Raw genomic sequence first — 18,957 nt, 5'->3', positions numbered from 1 at the left:
AAGAAACACACTTTATTATATGTTTAAGAACAGACAAAATAAAAGCCGTCAATGCTCGTGTCTGATTCACTGTTCAGAGGGGTGCAGCGGGACCCTGTCTCGTGTAAAGAGGTTTCACTCATTTTTCTGAAAACTTTACAAAAAGTATATAAATAAACAAAGACGAAAGTGATTAAATCACAAGGTAATACAAAACATGTTTGCCTTGAACCTAAAACTGACTTCTATTTTTTTTTCTGTAAAACAGCATAAATATGACCAAAACGGAATCCAAACACATTTGATAAGAACAAACATTTTTTGGGAACACAATAACTTTTTAGGCTTATTTATTATGAATTATTATAATTATCTTTACATTTATAATTGTCTTTAGTTCTTAAGTTGTATGCTAGTAATTTTCACCTGTTACTGATACTTGCGTTATGGCAAAATGAGGCAAGACTGTAAATGTTTGGATTTGGGGAGGTGGTTATATAGAGGATGTTTTTATCACTTTGTTATTTCTATTGCTTTTTCGTTTCGTATAAAGTGTAATTTGAATTTAGAAATGTCTTTTCGTGAGTTTTTCGTGTTTCAATAAATTAATAATTTTTTTTAAAGCAAAATCAATAAAGCAAAAATATTCACCGACCTTGGAGATTGATCATATAATCGAATATTGATATTTTAAATGTGATTATCACATTTTTGTCAAGCCCAAATGTGAAGTTAATTTTTTCATGATGTAAAATGAAGTAATTTTATGGAGACCCGCACAAACACGTGTTCACAATTCCATATTGCTACATGTTACCTATTAATATTTGCATATTTGTTTGTTTTTGAATAGTCTATGGGCAAGATTAACATTTTATTTGATCGAAAAACTTTGTTTTTGAAAATAGTAAATTATTCGTTTGTGGTATGGCTCTTTTGAAAAAAATGCATCAACCAAAACTTAAAAGAATTGATTCCTTAGTGAAAAAAGGTTCCCGGCCCCTGATTTAGCCAATAGAGAGAATCTTTTTGTTTTTGATTGTTTGTACTTCAGAGGTGCAATACAATCTAATATCGTTAAGCAGAATGAATAAAACTATCAAATTAACTCACCAGGGCTGGATGTGATTTGAGCAGGAGTTAATAATAACGTTTCAAAAGCAAATAGTGGAAGAATGAATAAAACGGGAATAATGGCCAACAGGCTTGACAGTAGATAGAGGACTGTAAGCAGTAATATTGAAAACAATGGGCTTATGATCTGAAAAACATGCATCTTCTATAACAATACTATCAACGGGAATTCCATAAGACAAAATAAGATCAATATGTCCAAAAACATGAGTGGCGCTCGTTATATGCTGGTTAAAACCAAAGCAGTCCAAAACATTATTCAATCCGGTAACCAAAGGTCTACCGGGACAACACACGTGAATATTAAAATCACCCAGCAACAACATACGGTCATACAGTGGGACTATAAGAGATAATAATTCAGAGAATTCTACTATAAAGTCTTTGTCCAGCTTAGGAGGTCTGTAGATCAGAGCACAAATAATAGAGGCAGACTCCATTAGGACACACTCCAGCTCGAATGTAGAGAATGACCCGACAGAAACTGTTTGAAGTTTAAACAAGTTCTTAAAAACCACAGCCACACCGCCACCCTTTCCAACACTCCTAGGGGAACTTATAAAACTGACAAATTTAATAAAAAATTGCTGACTCACCAGGAGAAGCCCACGTCTCCGTCAGGAATAGAAAGTCCAAATCCCGACTGATAAAAAAGTCATTTAAAATGAAAGTCTTATTGGATGCCGACCTGGAGTTTACCAGCGCCAGCTTTAACCCTTGTGCATCAATTAAAAAAAGTTACACATAGGTTCATTATGGACAAAAATGGCCATGTCCAAAAACTGTCATAAAAATATTATAGATTCATATTTTTTTCCACTTTCACTGACATAATTTTTTTAACCATCAGCTTTAATCATAATGACCAAACATTCATTCATTTTTAGAATTTTAACCCTTTAAACGCTGGTTTGTTTACATAATGCCACTGTTGTTTTTTAGGAAAAAATGAAAAATAGTAATAATTTTCAATTTAATAGATGCTAAGCAGATTTTTTTTTTTTTTGATTATTAGAGCCTCGGATATGTCAATGATTAACAACAACATTCATTTTGATGCTTTCATATTTTTTATTTATCAGATTTAAAAAAAGCTACCACTCAGGTCCATAATGGACAAAAATGGCCATGTCAAAAAAGTGTCATAAAAATATTATAGAATAATATTAATATTTATTAATTAATATTTATTTAAAAATAATATTTTTTTCTACTTTCACTGACTTATATTTTAACCAGAATCAGTTCTAATCATAATTACCAAACATTCATTTATTTTCAGAATTTTAACACTTTAAACGCCGGTTTGTTTACATAATGCCACTGTTGTTTTTTATAAAAAATATAATATTTATAATTATTTTCAATTTAATAAATGCTAAACAGAATTTTTTTTATTTTTATTATTAGAGCCTCAGACACATACAATCCACACTCTGAAATCCATACCAACACACTCACACAATTATATATTCATAATGTATCTAATTGGCTCTATAATATGCATAAGCCAAAAACAGCAGAAAACAACAACAAAAGCGATGATATGCCAAACCTGAAAAAATGGCACGATCTGGTAAAAAATATTTAAAATGTACATTTTGAAGCCTTGCCAACATAATGAAAGCAGTTTTAATGGGTTTCAATGTGCCATTTTTGTCCAAAACGACGCTAAGAGGGAGTATTTTGTGTAACTAGTGCAAAAAATATATTTTATAAAGAAAATAGGGTGAAATATTAAAATTCCAATAAAAATTCACACCTGTGGAAAATTGTATGCAGTTAGCGTTAACACAGACAAAGTTATCAAAAAACAAAACTGAAAAAGCCAAAAATGTCCACAAGGATGCACAAGGGTTAAACGGGAATGAGGTACCGGAGCCTGAAGCCAACCCACAAACTCAAGTGGACGAATATTTGACAGATTTATTGCTCCACCTTGCATACGTGGCCGTGGAGGAGCAGAGAGAACAGGTGGACGAGTCGAATAATGAGCAGATGGCATGAGTATCTAAAATCCAGGGAAAGACGAGTCAAATGAAAACACTCACTGCCCTCCTAATCCTCACAAGAATACCACCACGATTCCCCTCTTCCTGCGGCGTTTCCTTTGGAGGGGAATCTCTATTAACCTCTATTCCTAGATACTCCAACTCCCTATCTTTATGCCCATTATTGTTTAAATATTGCATTAATTCCCGTCTCTCCTGTTTATACCTTCTACAATCAAATATGACATGCGACAGTTTCTTTTTCTCTACAATGTTCGCTTAAATAATTTCCTTGGATTCCTATTAAAGCCAATGAAGAGTTCAATTCTTTATGACCAAACCTTAATCTAGTAGTTATCACCTCTTCCTTCCTGTTTTTTATTTTTACATAGTGATTGTCCTTCTTGTCCTTATCCCATATTTCTTGCCATTCTTTCTTAATAGTAGATTTTATTCCCCCCATACCTATTGGTCCTCTAATATCCTCATCAGCAGCTTCATTTCCATGAATCCCTTTATGTGCTGGTACCCAACAGAATCCGACTGTCCATCCTTTCCTTTGAATACGATACAAGGGCTTGAATATTTCATTTATCAAATCTTCTCTGGATGATCTTCGGGTAGCTAATGATGTTAATACTGACGCTGAATCAGAACTTATAACTATGTCAGGTCTTGTTTCCTCTACCCAAGTTAAACTTATTATGATGGCGGTTATCTAGAATACATAGATCAATTAAATATCTTTTTGACATGTCTACACTTACTACTGGAATATACACTCCTATTCCTGTAATTCTTGTTGTTGGATCTTTTGATCCATCTGTATATATTTGTAGACTTTCATCACATTTTCCCTGAACATGCTTTTTTACATCAGATGTTATTGTGGCCATTTCCTCCCAATCCCTTTTCTTTTCTAATATTTCCAGATAAATTTCAACCTCAGGAAAAGTCCATGAAGGTATCTCTCCCCATACAGGTGACATATTACACTCAGTCTCTGCAATCTGATATTTTTCTGTTAAGGAGCTAACGCTCCATCCAAATCACCTTTCTTTTTTGTTCACATATTCCCAACAGTTATTTAATACCTCAGTACCAATGTGATTTCCAACATAACTCTTCATATATTTCTAGTATATCAGTGATCATTTTACTCTACGCAAATTAGGGCTGCACAATTAATCGAAATAAAATCGAAACTGCGATATGACCTTGTGCGATTATTAAATTGCAAAGGGCTACAATTTAATTAAGTAAATAATTAGTCTTCTCCCTTCACAGTGTATTTGCGCTGCTCTGTCCAGTCTATATTAAGTTAGAGCATTGTTACAGTGTTTTCAGAGCCAGGGCCGGCCCAAGCCTTTATGGGGCCCTAAGCAGGATTTGATTTGGGGGCCCCTCGGTGCTCGATCCCAATGACCACAGAAGTAGAAGGACCTATAAGGAAATTACATTAATAATTTTAATTAGAAATATTAATCTCAGGATATTCTACAGTAAACTGAGCAAATACAAAGGCTGCTGTGCTATTAACTTACCAAATCCGCTGAGGTTGAAACAGACATGGAAGGAACAGTAGGATCAGTGGATGCACGTGCTGGGAAGTGCTCCTCGTCTGCAGATGAAAATAATAATAATAAAAGCTAGCCATGTTAGATGTCATATTAGAAGGTAATGCAACTGTCTGTCAAAAACAAAGGCATGGTTTATCCATATAAATATATTGATCTGGGATTGTTGAAAAATCATCATCATATGTAGCACTGGAACTTGGGGCAGGTGGCGTTGGTTGTGCCCCTCCTCCTCAACAGTGCTCCTAGGGAAGTTTCATAAGAGGACATATTTGACAGAACAGAATGTTATTTTCTCAACACAAATTATTATGCACAGCAGCAAGTCATCTGTACTCCTAAAACAACAACTCTTAATCTATAACTAGCTAACTGAGGCATAATGATATTGGAATATAATAGCAAAGACCCCAAAATTGTAGACTAATGTAAATAATGTTAAGTTGTTATCAGTACTAAGTTTATGGAAAAGAAGCTTATTTTTATTACAGAAATATATACACAGGAAAGTTATTTTTTACACAGAAGACAAAAACTTTAATCTAAAACTTGCTAAGTAATATGTTGTACTATAATATAATAAGATGTCAAGGCTATTTACAGATGTTTAATCAAACTTTCATAAAAAATAAGATATGCTACATTGGCTATGTTAACTAACTAGCCAGCTAATGTTAGCTCCTAACATAGCCTAGCTACTTAACATACCTTTATCGTGCTGTTTATCTCTTCCTCTGTTTTCTTCTTTTTCCTTTTCTCTGCACCAGAGGTTATGTCCTTTTTTGTGACATTGCTGTTTTGCTGTCTGAATGTGTTTGCATCCTGCAGCCCGTTAACATAATATTGCATTTAATATTGCGTTTCTGTATAATTACCATTGTCCATTGACAGTATAATCACAAAAAAAAAAAAAAAAAAAAAAAATCAAGCTGTCATTTCATGTGCTCTTGGGGGCCCCCTGGTGGCCACGGGCCCTAAGCAGCTGCTTAGTTCGCTTATGCCTTGGGCCGGCTCTGATTACTAGCAATCCATGTAAAAAATAACCCGAACATCCAACCCCTAAATGTCATGGGAAATTAATTGGTAATACGTCAACTGGCAGATGACACCACACTTTTCTTAAAGAATGCAAGACAAGTTCCAGTGGCATTAAAAGAGATTTCTTTGTTCTCCAAAGCATCTGGTTTAAAGTTGAATATGGAAAAATTTGAAATTTTAACTATATGACATGATTAATATGTATAATATCCCAGTTAAAAATGAAGTCAGATACTTAGGTATTATAATTTCTAAAGATAAAAAGTTTAGAGAAACATCCAACATAGAAAATATCATTCAGAAAAATAGAACTATTCTTAACAGTTGGCTTCAAAGAGACTTATCTGTTTTTGGACGCATTTTACTTACTAAAATGCAAAGCTTGTCAAGACTTACCTTCCCAGCCTACTCATTGGATATACCCGACAAATGAATTAAGAAGATCAATCAAGATCATTTCAATTTTATATGGAAAAATAAATATAATTATGTAAATAAAAGCGATACAGTGAAACCTGCCAAAGAAGGGGGTTAAATGCCATTGACTTTGACCCAATGAATGGTACCATCAAATTAAAATGGCTACAAAATTGTATTATAAAAGTGATAATTTCTGGTTTGATTTCCTTCAAAATCTTCAAAATGTTTGGTGGCATACATTTCTTATTAAGATGTGACTTCAACATTTCCAAACTACCGAATAAGCTTTCAACTTTCCATCAACAGGTTCTCCAATACTGGAAACTCATATACAAACATAACTTTACTCCTCACAAGGTCCCAATATGGAATAACAGAAGTATATTAATTAAGAGAAAATCTTTTGTCTACAGTGAATGGATGGAAAAGGGTGTCTGGTCGATTGTTCATTTATTAGATAATTGTGGTAACTTCTTAACATTCAGGCAATCCCACAAGCTCTGATCTTCATTTTAGTAAAAGGCATGTTAACATACTCTGTGGTTATTCCTCGAGAGCCCACGTTAATCATAGATGCATATAATTTCTTAGATAAAAATAAATGTAATAACACATTTTTTAGAAATGTCCTCACTTCGATCTGCTTCCCTTCACCATTCAAGAGAAAACATATCTTCCAGAAATGTACCAGCAATTGTTTAGTGAAGATAAGAACCAGTAACCTTTCTTTTCCTATTTCACCGAAGGTAAAAGAAGTTCACTTCAAAGTGATGAATGAGATTTATCCATGTAACAACTTCTCGCATCAAAGATTTAATATGGATGTGAATGTTTGTACTTTCTGTGATTCTGACATTGAAACCGCAGAACATCTCTTCTTCTCTTGTACTGTAACCCAGACCTTCTGGGATGCTTTCCAGTACTGGATCATGTACGATACACAAAATATCCCAATCTTAACATATGAATACGTTAAATTTGGACTTCAAATGGAGAACAGAACAACTGAGTTTGGAGTGAATAATCTGATTTTAATGGCCAAATATTTCATACACAAATGTCGATTTCTTAAAACATCCCCTGTCTTTAATGCCTTTCTAAATGATATAATTCTGTATAAACAATCCCTGAAATGTTGCAAAACAAAAAAAGCCCTAATTGTTCATGAATACTTATGTATCCTTATGAATCCTTAGTGTCTACTGCTGAGTCCCTTGGTCTCTTTTCCCTTCATTTATTTTTGTTTGTTTGGTTTTGTTTTTTGGAAAATGTATCAATGTTGTACTCCATATTCAATTCATGTTGTAAGATTGATTGAATATGATTGCAATGTGCCTTGTTGTATGTTTGATATGAATCTTTAATATTAAAAAAAAAAGTTTCCATCAAAAAAAAGTCGTTTTGACACTCAGGGGCGGGGCCCAAACCTTTCTGTTAACAAATGCTATTGGCTGCTGACCAAATACTGTATTGATTGGCTGCATCTCTTCGAATCTCTCGTGATTGGCTGTTGTTGGACGAGAACAGACAGAAAGCGGGAACTTTTTATTTTTGACAAGAAAAAACATACAAAACTCTCTTAGTGGAGAAATAAGAAATATACATCAATTGGAACAATACAATTATTGTCAGTGTAAATGAAAGAAAAGCGTCCCCTACACAATACTGAACAACAAAAAAGCAAACAACAAGGGGGTCAAAAGTCTGGAGATCAAAAGGCTTGAGAAATAATTTAAATATTAAAGAAAACATTTAAATAAAAGCATCCTTTAGACGTAGCAAGTGGATATTTATCGAAACAATTGTCTGGATATATCACTACACATCTTTCTTGCAATTTTACTAGACTTTACTTATTTCAGTGAGGAAAATACGATTTATAATCGTTCATAAACCATGAAAAAGAAGGCTTCGAATATCTCCACTTACTATAATGAATGATATTCACCCACGAGGACAATCAATATTAACCAAATCAGAAAGGGATGAATCTACATTATGGATCCATATAAAAGAGAATTTGTGATAAGTCAAACATCAGGATGTCATCAATCTTAAATGACAGCCAATAATGTAAATCAGACCAAAAGCTTTTGGCCATATGGACATACAAAGAACAAGTGTTCCAGAGTCTCATCAGCTGCCTCACAAAATACACAGGGATCTACTTCCAATTTAAACCTCTTTCTAAGAAAGTTATAAATCATTTTAAAGTGAGTCTCTTTGACTTTTGGGGAAATGGGCCATTTGATGAATTTGAAATGTGGTTTATCTATGGACAAGGCATTCATATTTGGAATTTGTACACACAATCCTCTATTATAATCCCAAAACATTTTGTTATATAAATACATTTGTTATAACATTTTCTGCAATGTAAATTACATTCATTAATTACTAGATTTGGTAAGGTTGGTGAAAGTCCATCACCAGTAGACTGGAGATACAGTGAGTGGGATCATTACGGCCCCACAGAACGATGGGTAATACCAGACTGTTTCCTGTCATGTTTTCTGTGATACTGAAGAGATAGAGAGATATTAGATATATGTATTATTAGAGACACTTTTTACCATATTGACATTTCCCCAAAAGTAAGATCTTTTTCCCCATGTGCACTTGCAAACTGTATTCTGGCTTTTTTATGGTGGTTTTGGAGCAGCGGCTTCTTCCTTGCTGAACAGCCTTTCAGGTGATGTCCATATAGGACTGGTTTTGCTGTGGATCTAGATACTCGTCCACCTGTTTCCTCCAGCATCTTCACAAGGTCCTTTGCTGTTGTTCTGGGATTGATTTGCACTTTTCACACAAATTACGTTCATCTCTAGGAGACAGAATGCGTCTCCTTCCTGAGCGGTGTGATGACTGTGTGGTCACATGGTGTTTATACTTGTGTACTATTGTTTGTACAGATGAACGTGGTGCCTTCAAGTGTTTGGAAATTGCTCCCAAGGATGAATCAGACTTGTGGAGGTCAAAAATGTTATTTCTGAGGTCTTGGCTGAATTATTTTGATTTTCCCATGATGTCAAACAAAGAGACACTGAGTTTGAAGGTCTTAAAATACATCCACAGGTACACCTCCTATCAGAAGCTAATTGTCTAAAGGCTTGACATAATTTTCTGGAATTTTCCAAGCTGCTTAAAGACACAGTTAACTTACTGTATGTAAACTTCTGACCCACTGGAATTGTGATTATAGTCAATTAAAAGTGAAACAATCGGCCTGTAAAACAAATTGTTGGAAAAATTACTCATGCACAAAGTAGATGTCCTAAACGCAATTTTTTTTATATATTAAATCTGTGGAGTGGTTAAAACATTTGTTTTAATGACTAAGTGTATGTAAACTTCTGACTTCAACTGTAGTTGTAATATTGGAAATAACTTAATTGAAAGAAATAATTGTTTTTACACAAAAATCATGTTGTTACGATGCATAATAATGACATCTTGTGGCTATACTTAAAAAAAAAAAAAGAAAGAAAAGCCAGATTCACTTCCATTGTAAAATTGTATTCTTTTTTTTTAAAAAGGGACGAGTCAAAATACATTTTTGCATTAATTAATATTATGCCAAAAACACTGTTAATTGAGCTAAACTCTCAACCGGAACACTCCTTTAATTGGTCCTACGGTCTGCTAAAATAAAAAAAGTAATTTTTTAAGTGATTTTTAAAATAGACTACATACATTCCACATAGCCTCTCACTTATATGAGCTCATAAACGATGCATGCTAATAAAAGAGTTAGCAAAATGCAATTTAAAATAGTTTTAGTTGTAGGATAGCATGACACAACAGGAAATGTCAATTACCCAAACAACAAAAAACACAGTCTCCGAAATTCCAGAAACACAAAAATGAGAAAGTACAAAAACTGAAGCTCTGAAATTCAAATAAACTGCAGATATTAATGAAAACTGTATCAATTAACTTATGACTATTCATAGCTATTATATAGCATGTAGCCTACACTGTTCACAGTATGCAAATTTAATAGTAATAATAATAATTATAGTAATGTCTGAACCAAAGAATCCTTCTTGACTCATTATCTGATCAGACGGCTAACACAAAAATCCAATATGGAAAATAACCACATAATAACTGGCCAATATGTGAAACATGAAATAAGAGCATTTTCCCAAATAGAGGGAAACGCAGCTCATTAGAGATTCAGGAAGAGGGCTGAACGATTTGGGGAAAAAATCGAATTGTGATTATTTAAAAAAAAGATTGCAATTGCGATTTGAACTGCGATATGATTAACATGTGATTTATTTTAACCAAAATTTAAACAAATGTGCCCGTGCTTTACTGCCGACCAGAAATACTAGAAAGTGTTTTCACAATTGAAATATTTGCTTTGTAAAAATATTTTTGTCGTATTTATAAAAGGTTCAGTTCACTTTTCATCATTGCTTTTTGAAACTTTGTCAACTTGAATATTATATTATTGCAATAAAAATAATAAACTTAATAACAATGATTAAAGAAATATATTATTGTATAGTAATATTTAGCATTATTACTATTTATTATTATTATTTTAATAATTTCTTTCTTTAATAATTTCTTAACTAACTACGCAGTCCCGGTAAACCCTCAAGCCTTTATTCGGCGAAAGCTTTTACTTGAAAACTGAATGGACGGAAGTTTATGATGTTTGAAGTTTAGTTGACAACAGGCTTTTAATGCAGTGAAATGATCTCATCTGCCTTGCTGTCAAGAAAAACCCACTGTCATGGGATTATTTTAAATGTGTATAGTAAATTGTAACTATGCCAAACATAGAGGTATGTGAAATTACACGAATGTGTATAATGCGCTCAGGTCACGATAGCACATCTAACTCAACTCGGAGCACATCTGTCGCACAGGGCACCAGATAGAGTTTGTGCGACCCGATCTCATGAAAACACATAATTTACGAGTTGGCCATTTCATATGGGCTCGCACGATATTGTTCGCATAAACTCGTACGACTCCATCACGTGCAAATTCCCGGATGTCTAATGCGGAAGCACGAGTTCTGCGCCCCAAACCCCTTATCTAAACCTAACCAATCAGTAGAGTGTGTAAACATGATCAGAAGCTGTTGTGTGTGACAGAAGCAAGTAATTGTCGTGTATTAGATGGAAATGATGTCCAGCGACGTCATTGGCTGTAGTGAAAGTCGTAGGAATTCAGACGAGTGCAGCCGCACGTTATCAAACGAATTTAGAAACGTTGTACGAATCCGGACTATTTTGCCTTGGGAGTGTGTTGGTTTATACAGAACCGCTCTGAAACCACATGTGTAATACAATGTTCCCGTCATATTTAAGAAAGCACTACACACTACATAGGCGAAGCACAGTGGGAAGCACGTTGAGACTATTTATTTAATATAAATCGCAGCTCTCGCGGTTTGAAAATCACATTGGGTCTGTGGGAGGGCGGGGTCGTGATTATACACACCCGGTCACTTATCAGGCTAATCAAGCCTCCGAGAGGGATAAAGGCCGAATGCGGAGGATGGTGCGACGAGCGAGAGATCGTTTAAGGACATGTCTGTTGTGTGTGTGTGTGTGTGTGTGTGTGTGTGTGTGTGTGTGTGTGTGTGTCTCTTTTGTTTAAGTTTCTCATGAAACTATTATTTATGTCGTCAAGCCGGTTCTCGCCTCCTCCTTTTCCATTGAACTGCTTTACAGGGTCATATCGCCATTTCGATTTTATTTTGGTTAATCGTTCAACCCTAATTCCAACCATCATTGACAAACATCAGATGTGCATGTCACAGGTTAACCTCAAAATCAATATCCTTCTGGTAAAACAACACCGAAACAACGCTGTAAGTTCTACTTGTGTTGTGTAAGGTTACACTACCAAACCCTGATGATTTACACCCGTAGCTACAAGTACAGAATATAATTACAACATGAGATGAAATCACACCAGCATTGGATCAAAGCCCTTATTAATTAAAGAGCAGTCTGGTATGTAATGTATAGATAAATAGACATCATAGATTTTGACTGGAAGTACTATAGAGTGATTCTGCAAGCGCTGATCCAATTCAATCCAACAAAACCACCCTTTAACTAGTTTCTGCTTCGACATTAACTGAAATGTTAAGATGGCCATAAATAACAACAATTCCTGTATTACGATTCATAACAACTGTAATCAATGTTCACTTTTCAGCCAAGCAACATAATAATGACTAGAAACAATTGGATTGGGTTTTCCAAAGCAGGTGCTGGTGCCACATTTTCAACGGCCCAAATAAACCCTGATGTGGCCCAGCCGGAGACTGAGTTTTACACCCGTTTTAATCTATTCTTTGACTAACATGCAAAATACTGTAGTGATATCATGGTAAAGTGCTGGTATCAGATGGTAACTCCATGGTGTAAATGTACATATATGCATGTCATTTGGTACTCTTTTATAACATATGTGTACTTATGGTGCACATAGTGTGTCTCAATGTTTTTATGTGTATATACTGAAAAGAGTGTATGGTTTACGTGAGTAGATAATTAGTGTATAATGTATGCCAGTATGAAATAGTGATGTGTGTGTGTATATTGACCGTTTATCTCTGTGTTTATCATTATTATTATAATATGACAGCACATCTATATGAGTGTCCGGTCGCGTCAGATTAAATGTCGTTGTGTGTTTTACTCACCGGAGCGGATATTTATCGCCTCATGATCGTTCTGTCGGTGTTATTTATGAAAATATAGCGTTAATTCCGCAGCGGCTCACTGGTCAGCTGACGGAGGCGTGCTCTTACGTCATTGCGTCATATGAGTGGCGTCATCAACGTGGTCTCTGCTGCCCCCAGCGGACAGTCTGTACACTGTAAGGTGTGTCACTTTCATAGTTAACCAGGAAGAAGTCTGAGACTGACACACATGTTGATCTACAGTTTTAGATCACGTCTGACCTGAAGCTCATTCGACTGAAGAACACGGAATAATTTGATCAGGATTTGGACAGTAATATTTGGGATGCACATTATTGAAATGCTCTGCTGTGAATGTGAAACTCTTTGATTTAAAAACAGAATACTGAGTGTTAAAACGGGATTAGTAAACTGAAAGTGAAACTTTGAAGAAGGATTTTGACGTGTGGCTCAGAAAATGGCGTCTACATCTTTTTCTGAGGAGGATTTCTCTTGTCCTGTGTGCTGTGATGTTTTTAAAAATCCTGTTGTCCTGTCCTGTAGTCACAGTGTGTGTGAAGAGTGTATTCAGAAGTTTTGGGAAAGTAAAGGATCGAAAGAATGTCCAGTTTGAAGAAGTAGATCAACATTAAATCATCCTCCATTAAATCGGGTTTTGAAGAACCTGTGTGAGACTTTCTTACAGGAGAGAAGTTAAAGATCTTCATCAGGATGTGAAGCAGTCTGCAGTCTTCATGAAGAGAAACTCAAACTCTTCTGTCTCGATGATCAACAGCCGGTGTGTTTTGTGTGTCGAGATTCCAGAACACACACAAATCACAAATTCTGTCCTGTAGATGAAGCTGTCATCGATAATAAGGTCAGATCAATTATATTCAAAACATTTATTGAAACAGCATAACTTGCAGCATACTTTATGATTGCATATATGAACAAATAATTACAGACAGTAAATGAAGATTATTCTGGTCAAACTCATAATGATCTAAAAGCAGAACAGGGATGGAAAGTAAGAACTCTTTATATTAACATGTCCATTTCTTTCAGGAGAAACTCAAAACTGCACTAAAACCCTTACAGGAGAAACTGAGAATATTTGATGAGTTTAAACAGAATTTGGATCAAACTGCAGAACATATTAAGGTTTGAATTAAACTGTGTAATTAAAGAGTGTGAAACATCCCATTTTTGGAAGTGTATATCGATATACAGTTTGACCATCAGATCTTTCTCTGAAATGTCTTTTGTTTCAGTTTCAGGCTCGACACACAGAGAGGAAGATTAATGAGGAGTTTGAGAAACTTCACCAGTTTCTAGATGATGAAGAGGCCGCCAGAATAACAGCACTGAGAGAGGAAGAGGAGCAGAAGAGTCAGATGATGAAGGAGAAGATTGAGAAGATGAGCAGACAGATTTCATCTCTTTCACACACAATCAGAGTCATAGAGGAGCAGATGACAGCTGAAGATCTTTCATTCCTACAGGTGGAAACAATGAACATTTATACAACTTCAATATTCATTATACTGGAGACAAATGTCAGTTTCAAACATTAAAAGCAAATTCAGTTTGGATGAATAATCTGTGTTTCTTTCTTTTTACAGAACTTGAAGAGCACAATGGAAAGGTTTGTATTGTGTTTCCTGTTTCTCTCTCGGTTCTGAACCCAAATCAACACGACTGACTCCTGAATGTTTTTCAGAACCCAGTGTACACCAGCAGATCCAGAGAACATTTCAGGAGTTCTGATCAATGTCCCAAAACATCTGAGCAACCTGAAGTTCACTGTGATACAGAAGATGCAGGAAAATGTTCAATACAGTGAGTTGAGAATACAACAATGAATTCATAATGATCATTTGTGTTATTTGATGTGTGTTTGAGTGTGTATCTGTCCTCTCTCTTCAGCTCCAGTGACTTTGGACCCCAACACTGCTCACAGTAATCTCATCGTGTCTGATGATCTGATCAGTGTGAGATTCAGTGAAGAGAAACAGCTGCTTCCTGATAATAATGAGAGATTTGATGTGTCTCAGTGTGTTTTGGGTTCAGAGGGTTTTAATTCAGGGATTCACTGTTGGGATGTTCAGGTTGGAGACTGTACACACTGGTATTTGGGTGTGATGACAGAATCTGCTCAGAGGAAGAAGAGCATATCGTCCAGGAGTGGACTCTGGTGTGTGGGGTTTATTGATGGTAAATATGGTGCATTCATTTCACCTGATCAAGGAACTCGTGTCTCAGTGAAAGAGAAACTCCAGAGAATCAGAGTTCAGCTGGACTGTGACAGAGGAAAACTGTCATTCTCTGATCCTCTCACTAACACACACATACACACTTTCACACACACGTTTACTGAGAGAATATTTCCATTGTTCAGTGTTTTCTGTGACATTTCTCCTCTGATGATCTTACCAGTGAACTCCTCTGAAAAAAAGACTTAAGAATGAAATTACAGATTAAACTTGTATCTACAAAAGTTGAGTTTCTGTAGAAGACAGACTAATCAAATGTGTCTTTGTAGCATCAGCTGTTAATTCATTTATTCTGACATGTTTTAATGCTTTTTAATGATGCTGGCTAAGATGTGAATTCATATGTGAGATCAGTGATTTACTGAACATCTTAATAATGTGATCTCGGGTTGTTATTGATCATTATATGACAGATATTAGGAACAGTGAAGTTCTCAAAATAATCATTATAATCGGGTTAAATTGGGATTTTGGAGGTGGGGGTTTAAGAAGTTTAATTTGTGTTTGCAAAATAAAAAGTACCATGAAAAATGTGTTTTATTGTTTTAACTCCAAACACTCACATTTATAACTTAATCTGATACACTAAAGTAAAATATAGAGTTGAGCTGGACTGGGACAGATAACTAACACACACGTTTATTAAGAGAGTATTTCCTTTGTTCAGTGTTGATCGTGACATTAAGATTAATAATTTCAGTGTTACAAACCACTGATCTATATATATATAACTGGATTGCCCATGACATCACAACAGTGAAGCTACTGCGCCGCCATCTTGGTATTCCCTAACGTTCTGTATTCTTATAGGTGTCAATGGGAAATCTTCTGTTTGGAGAGTCATTTTTACTTATCCTATACCGTTTACCTAAATTTTTAATTCTGCATATACTGCATCACAATGCAATCTTCCTAAATATGTAATTAATTAATTACTTATTTGGACTCTAATTTTTTCCCCTGCTTATTGTAAGTTTGTGCATGTTACTCTTTATTGCAGCAGCATTACGTTCAGCGGCGCACGTGTTACTTCAATAGAAACAGGTTAAAGAAACTGAGGCAAGATATCAGTAGACATTTTCAAACATGTTTTTAGCAGGCTTTAAAGTTTTTATTCTGAATACATAATTATGCTTTGTAGCTTTTGTTTAGGTTGAACGTGCATTGTGGTTATTTTCTTATGATAAATGAATATTAGCTATGCAGCTAACGTTAACTTAGGAAAATACCCACAATGAAAAACAGTATAACTCACCAAATTAGTTTTTTTTTGGTCAAGTTGAATATCTACTTGCAGATCAACACCGGTTACATATGATAAATATAATGTGGGCTTGCATTAATTCTCCGTGTGTGATTTGTTCTTTTTGCAGTGCAGGCCTGAATACGGACCAGCTCACGGGCATCATTTATAAAGTGATCAATTGGAATTGACGAGGAGCAGGGCTGGACTGGTAACCTGGCATACCGGGCATTTTTTCGGTAGACCGACGCACTTTGGGGCCGATCAGGGTGGACTGGCCATCGGGAGAACCAAGCGGGCCGCTGTTTCGGCTGCGATAAGTTAAAATGAGCCGCCGCGTTCTGCAGAACGGACCACAAAACGGCGCCGCGATAAGCAGAAAAGGACAGCGAACACCCCCCTCAACAACTTTTGGGCCAGTTGCTATGTAAATTCCCGGGTCGATTTCTCTTCCCAGTCCAGCCCTGACAAGGAGTAGGCCTACATGGATATTGTTGAAGTTAATCAAGGTAAGTTTGCAGTTTGGATTTCAATAATCATCCCACTGAATGTTAGATAAAACTGGAATTGATATGAGGAGACGGTTGTCAGCCTGGCTTCACTGAAGAGCTGTTTTAACAGGTAAGAGAATAGACAACATTAGCTGAGTAAAAAATATTAATCGCGGGGGGGTCAGGACCCCCCCTATCTGAGGGTTGTCCCCCCTTAAAATATCATTTAAATATGTGTATTGTAAATAATATAATGATATATTCTTAAAATAATTGTTTAAGAAATAAAATAATACAAATGCAAACGGGGCAACAACAAAAAAACGTTTTAAACATTTTGAGTCCCCCCTCCCTTGCCTCACAGTGCTTTGGTCCACTGCCTCCGCCCCTTTTACCTCACCACCGACACACACACATTCCGGTGGCGGGAGAGAAGAACAAAGTTTTTGAGTAGTTGTGGAACTCCAGTAAGTCAATGTTATTTTATTCACTTTAAACATCGGATGAAGTGATTATTTTCTCTTTAATATAGATGATGCTGAGTCATTAATAAATCATGTCAAAAAACAAATATATTATTGTGTACTTGTGTACCAATGTACTTTTGTCACTGATGCACTCTGCTATGTTAGCGATTATAACGTTTAACGTTACCCTTGTTTAATACAGTCTATGCGTTTACCTAGCTTGTTTAATACAGTAGTATATCCCCCCCCCCCACACTCACACACACACACACACACACACACACACACACCCATAGAGTGTACGCATACACTACGTGATGTAACGTTAGTCTTGTAGATTAGACTAGTCCGGGTGCGCATTTAGATTTTAACGCTTTCACTGTGATTTAGTCGGTTTATATCATTTAATATAGTTAATCTAATATAATATCACACGAAGAGTGCAGTTTTTCTCCAGATATCAGCATGACAACAAATGTGATTTTGATTTTATACAAGTTTAATAAACAAGAAGTTGATATTAAGTGATGTACATTTTAGACACCATATTGCCTGTTTTAGCTCAATTTTACCAACGAAAATAGTTGAAATCTAAGCCACAGCACTGTAATTGCGTCTCTGAGAAACACACCGAGGTGTTTCATTACTAAATGAATCTCAATGACTCACTCATTAACAGTGACTTACTGCCTCCTACTGGCGGTTTAATTTCACATTTAAAGTATCTTTTCATTTTTTAAATCATTTCAAATATAAATATTCAACATTTTATTTTTAAAACGTCATATTATTTATGTCTGTGTAAAAACATCTGAATGCTGCTTTAAATGCAGCTTCTGTGTTTCCTCTCCATTGCAAATATTTTGTTGATACTTATTTAATTTGATTGGTAACGGCCCTTTTGTGTCTTCTTATAATTTAATTTGATTACATTTATGAAATTTACACAAAAGATCATGCATGCATATAATTAGGTTTAAAAATAAATTTATGAAGGTAAAAATGCCCATAAAAGTAATAATAATAGTAGTAAGGCTTTCCTCGGTGTACACGTATCCTTGCAAGTACAATTTTGCCTGTATTATTGGTGTCCCCTTCAAAAATTGCTCTTGAGAATTGTTATGTTTATTGTCCCCCCAACATTTTGATGAAATTTTCGCCCCTGGGGAGAACCGCTGCCAGGGGCGGGGGAGACCCCTTCTGTTCCCCGAGAACGCGGCGGGGCGTTCCGTCCGCCAGGGGCTGGAGGACTGCCTCCGAGCCGCCCGGAGAGGCGTGGCTGTAGTCCGTTAGAGGGTGGAGGAGTGGCCGAGGAACAAGCTACGGTGTAACGGAGAACTGGCGAGTAAGTGTTTTTTTTTTTCATCTCTCTCTCTCCTCTCTCTCTCTCTCACTGCCGCTCCACGTTAGCCTTTTCCCTCTCATTTAAATTATACAGTGTTTTTTTGAGGGGGGTACTACACTGTTACAGGAAGTACCCCCCATTTTTATTATTTCTGTTTCCCTCCCCTTGTCCCCTCCCTCATCCAGGTAGATAGGGAGGACCTGCCGGCAGATTGGGTGAAAGGCACGCCCTTCCCCAGGGAAGGGGGGGGGGGGTGGTGTACGTAATGCCGGGGGCACCCCAGCCTGAAAGAATGAGGGAGGAATGTGACAGGGCGGAGGGCAGGGCCGGGTCATGAT

General features: G+C 36.0%; 1 pseudogene; it reads left to right on the top strand.

Annotated features, from left to right (window-relative positions):
• The first annotated feature begins 13,048 nt into the window (after positions 1-13,048).
• On the top strand, positions 13,049-15,589 carry LOC127628627 (E3 ubiquitin-protein ligase TRIM39-like; annotated as a pseudogene).
• Positions 15,590-18,957: the final 3,368 nt, after the last annotated feature.

Source organism: Xyrauchen texanus, chromosome 35, assembly GCF_025860055.1.
Source record: "Xyrauchen texanus isolate HMW12.3.18 chromosome 35, RBS_HiC_50CHRs, whole genome shotgun sequence".
Lineage (NCBI taxonomy): Eukaryota > Metazoa > Chordata > Actinopteri > Cypriniformes > Catostomidae > Xyrauchen > Xyrauchen texanus.
The sequence above is the reverse complement of the archived record's forward strand: the minus strand, read 5'-3'. Positions and strand labels throughout refer to the sequence as shown.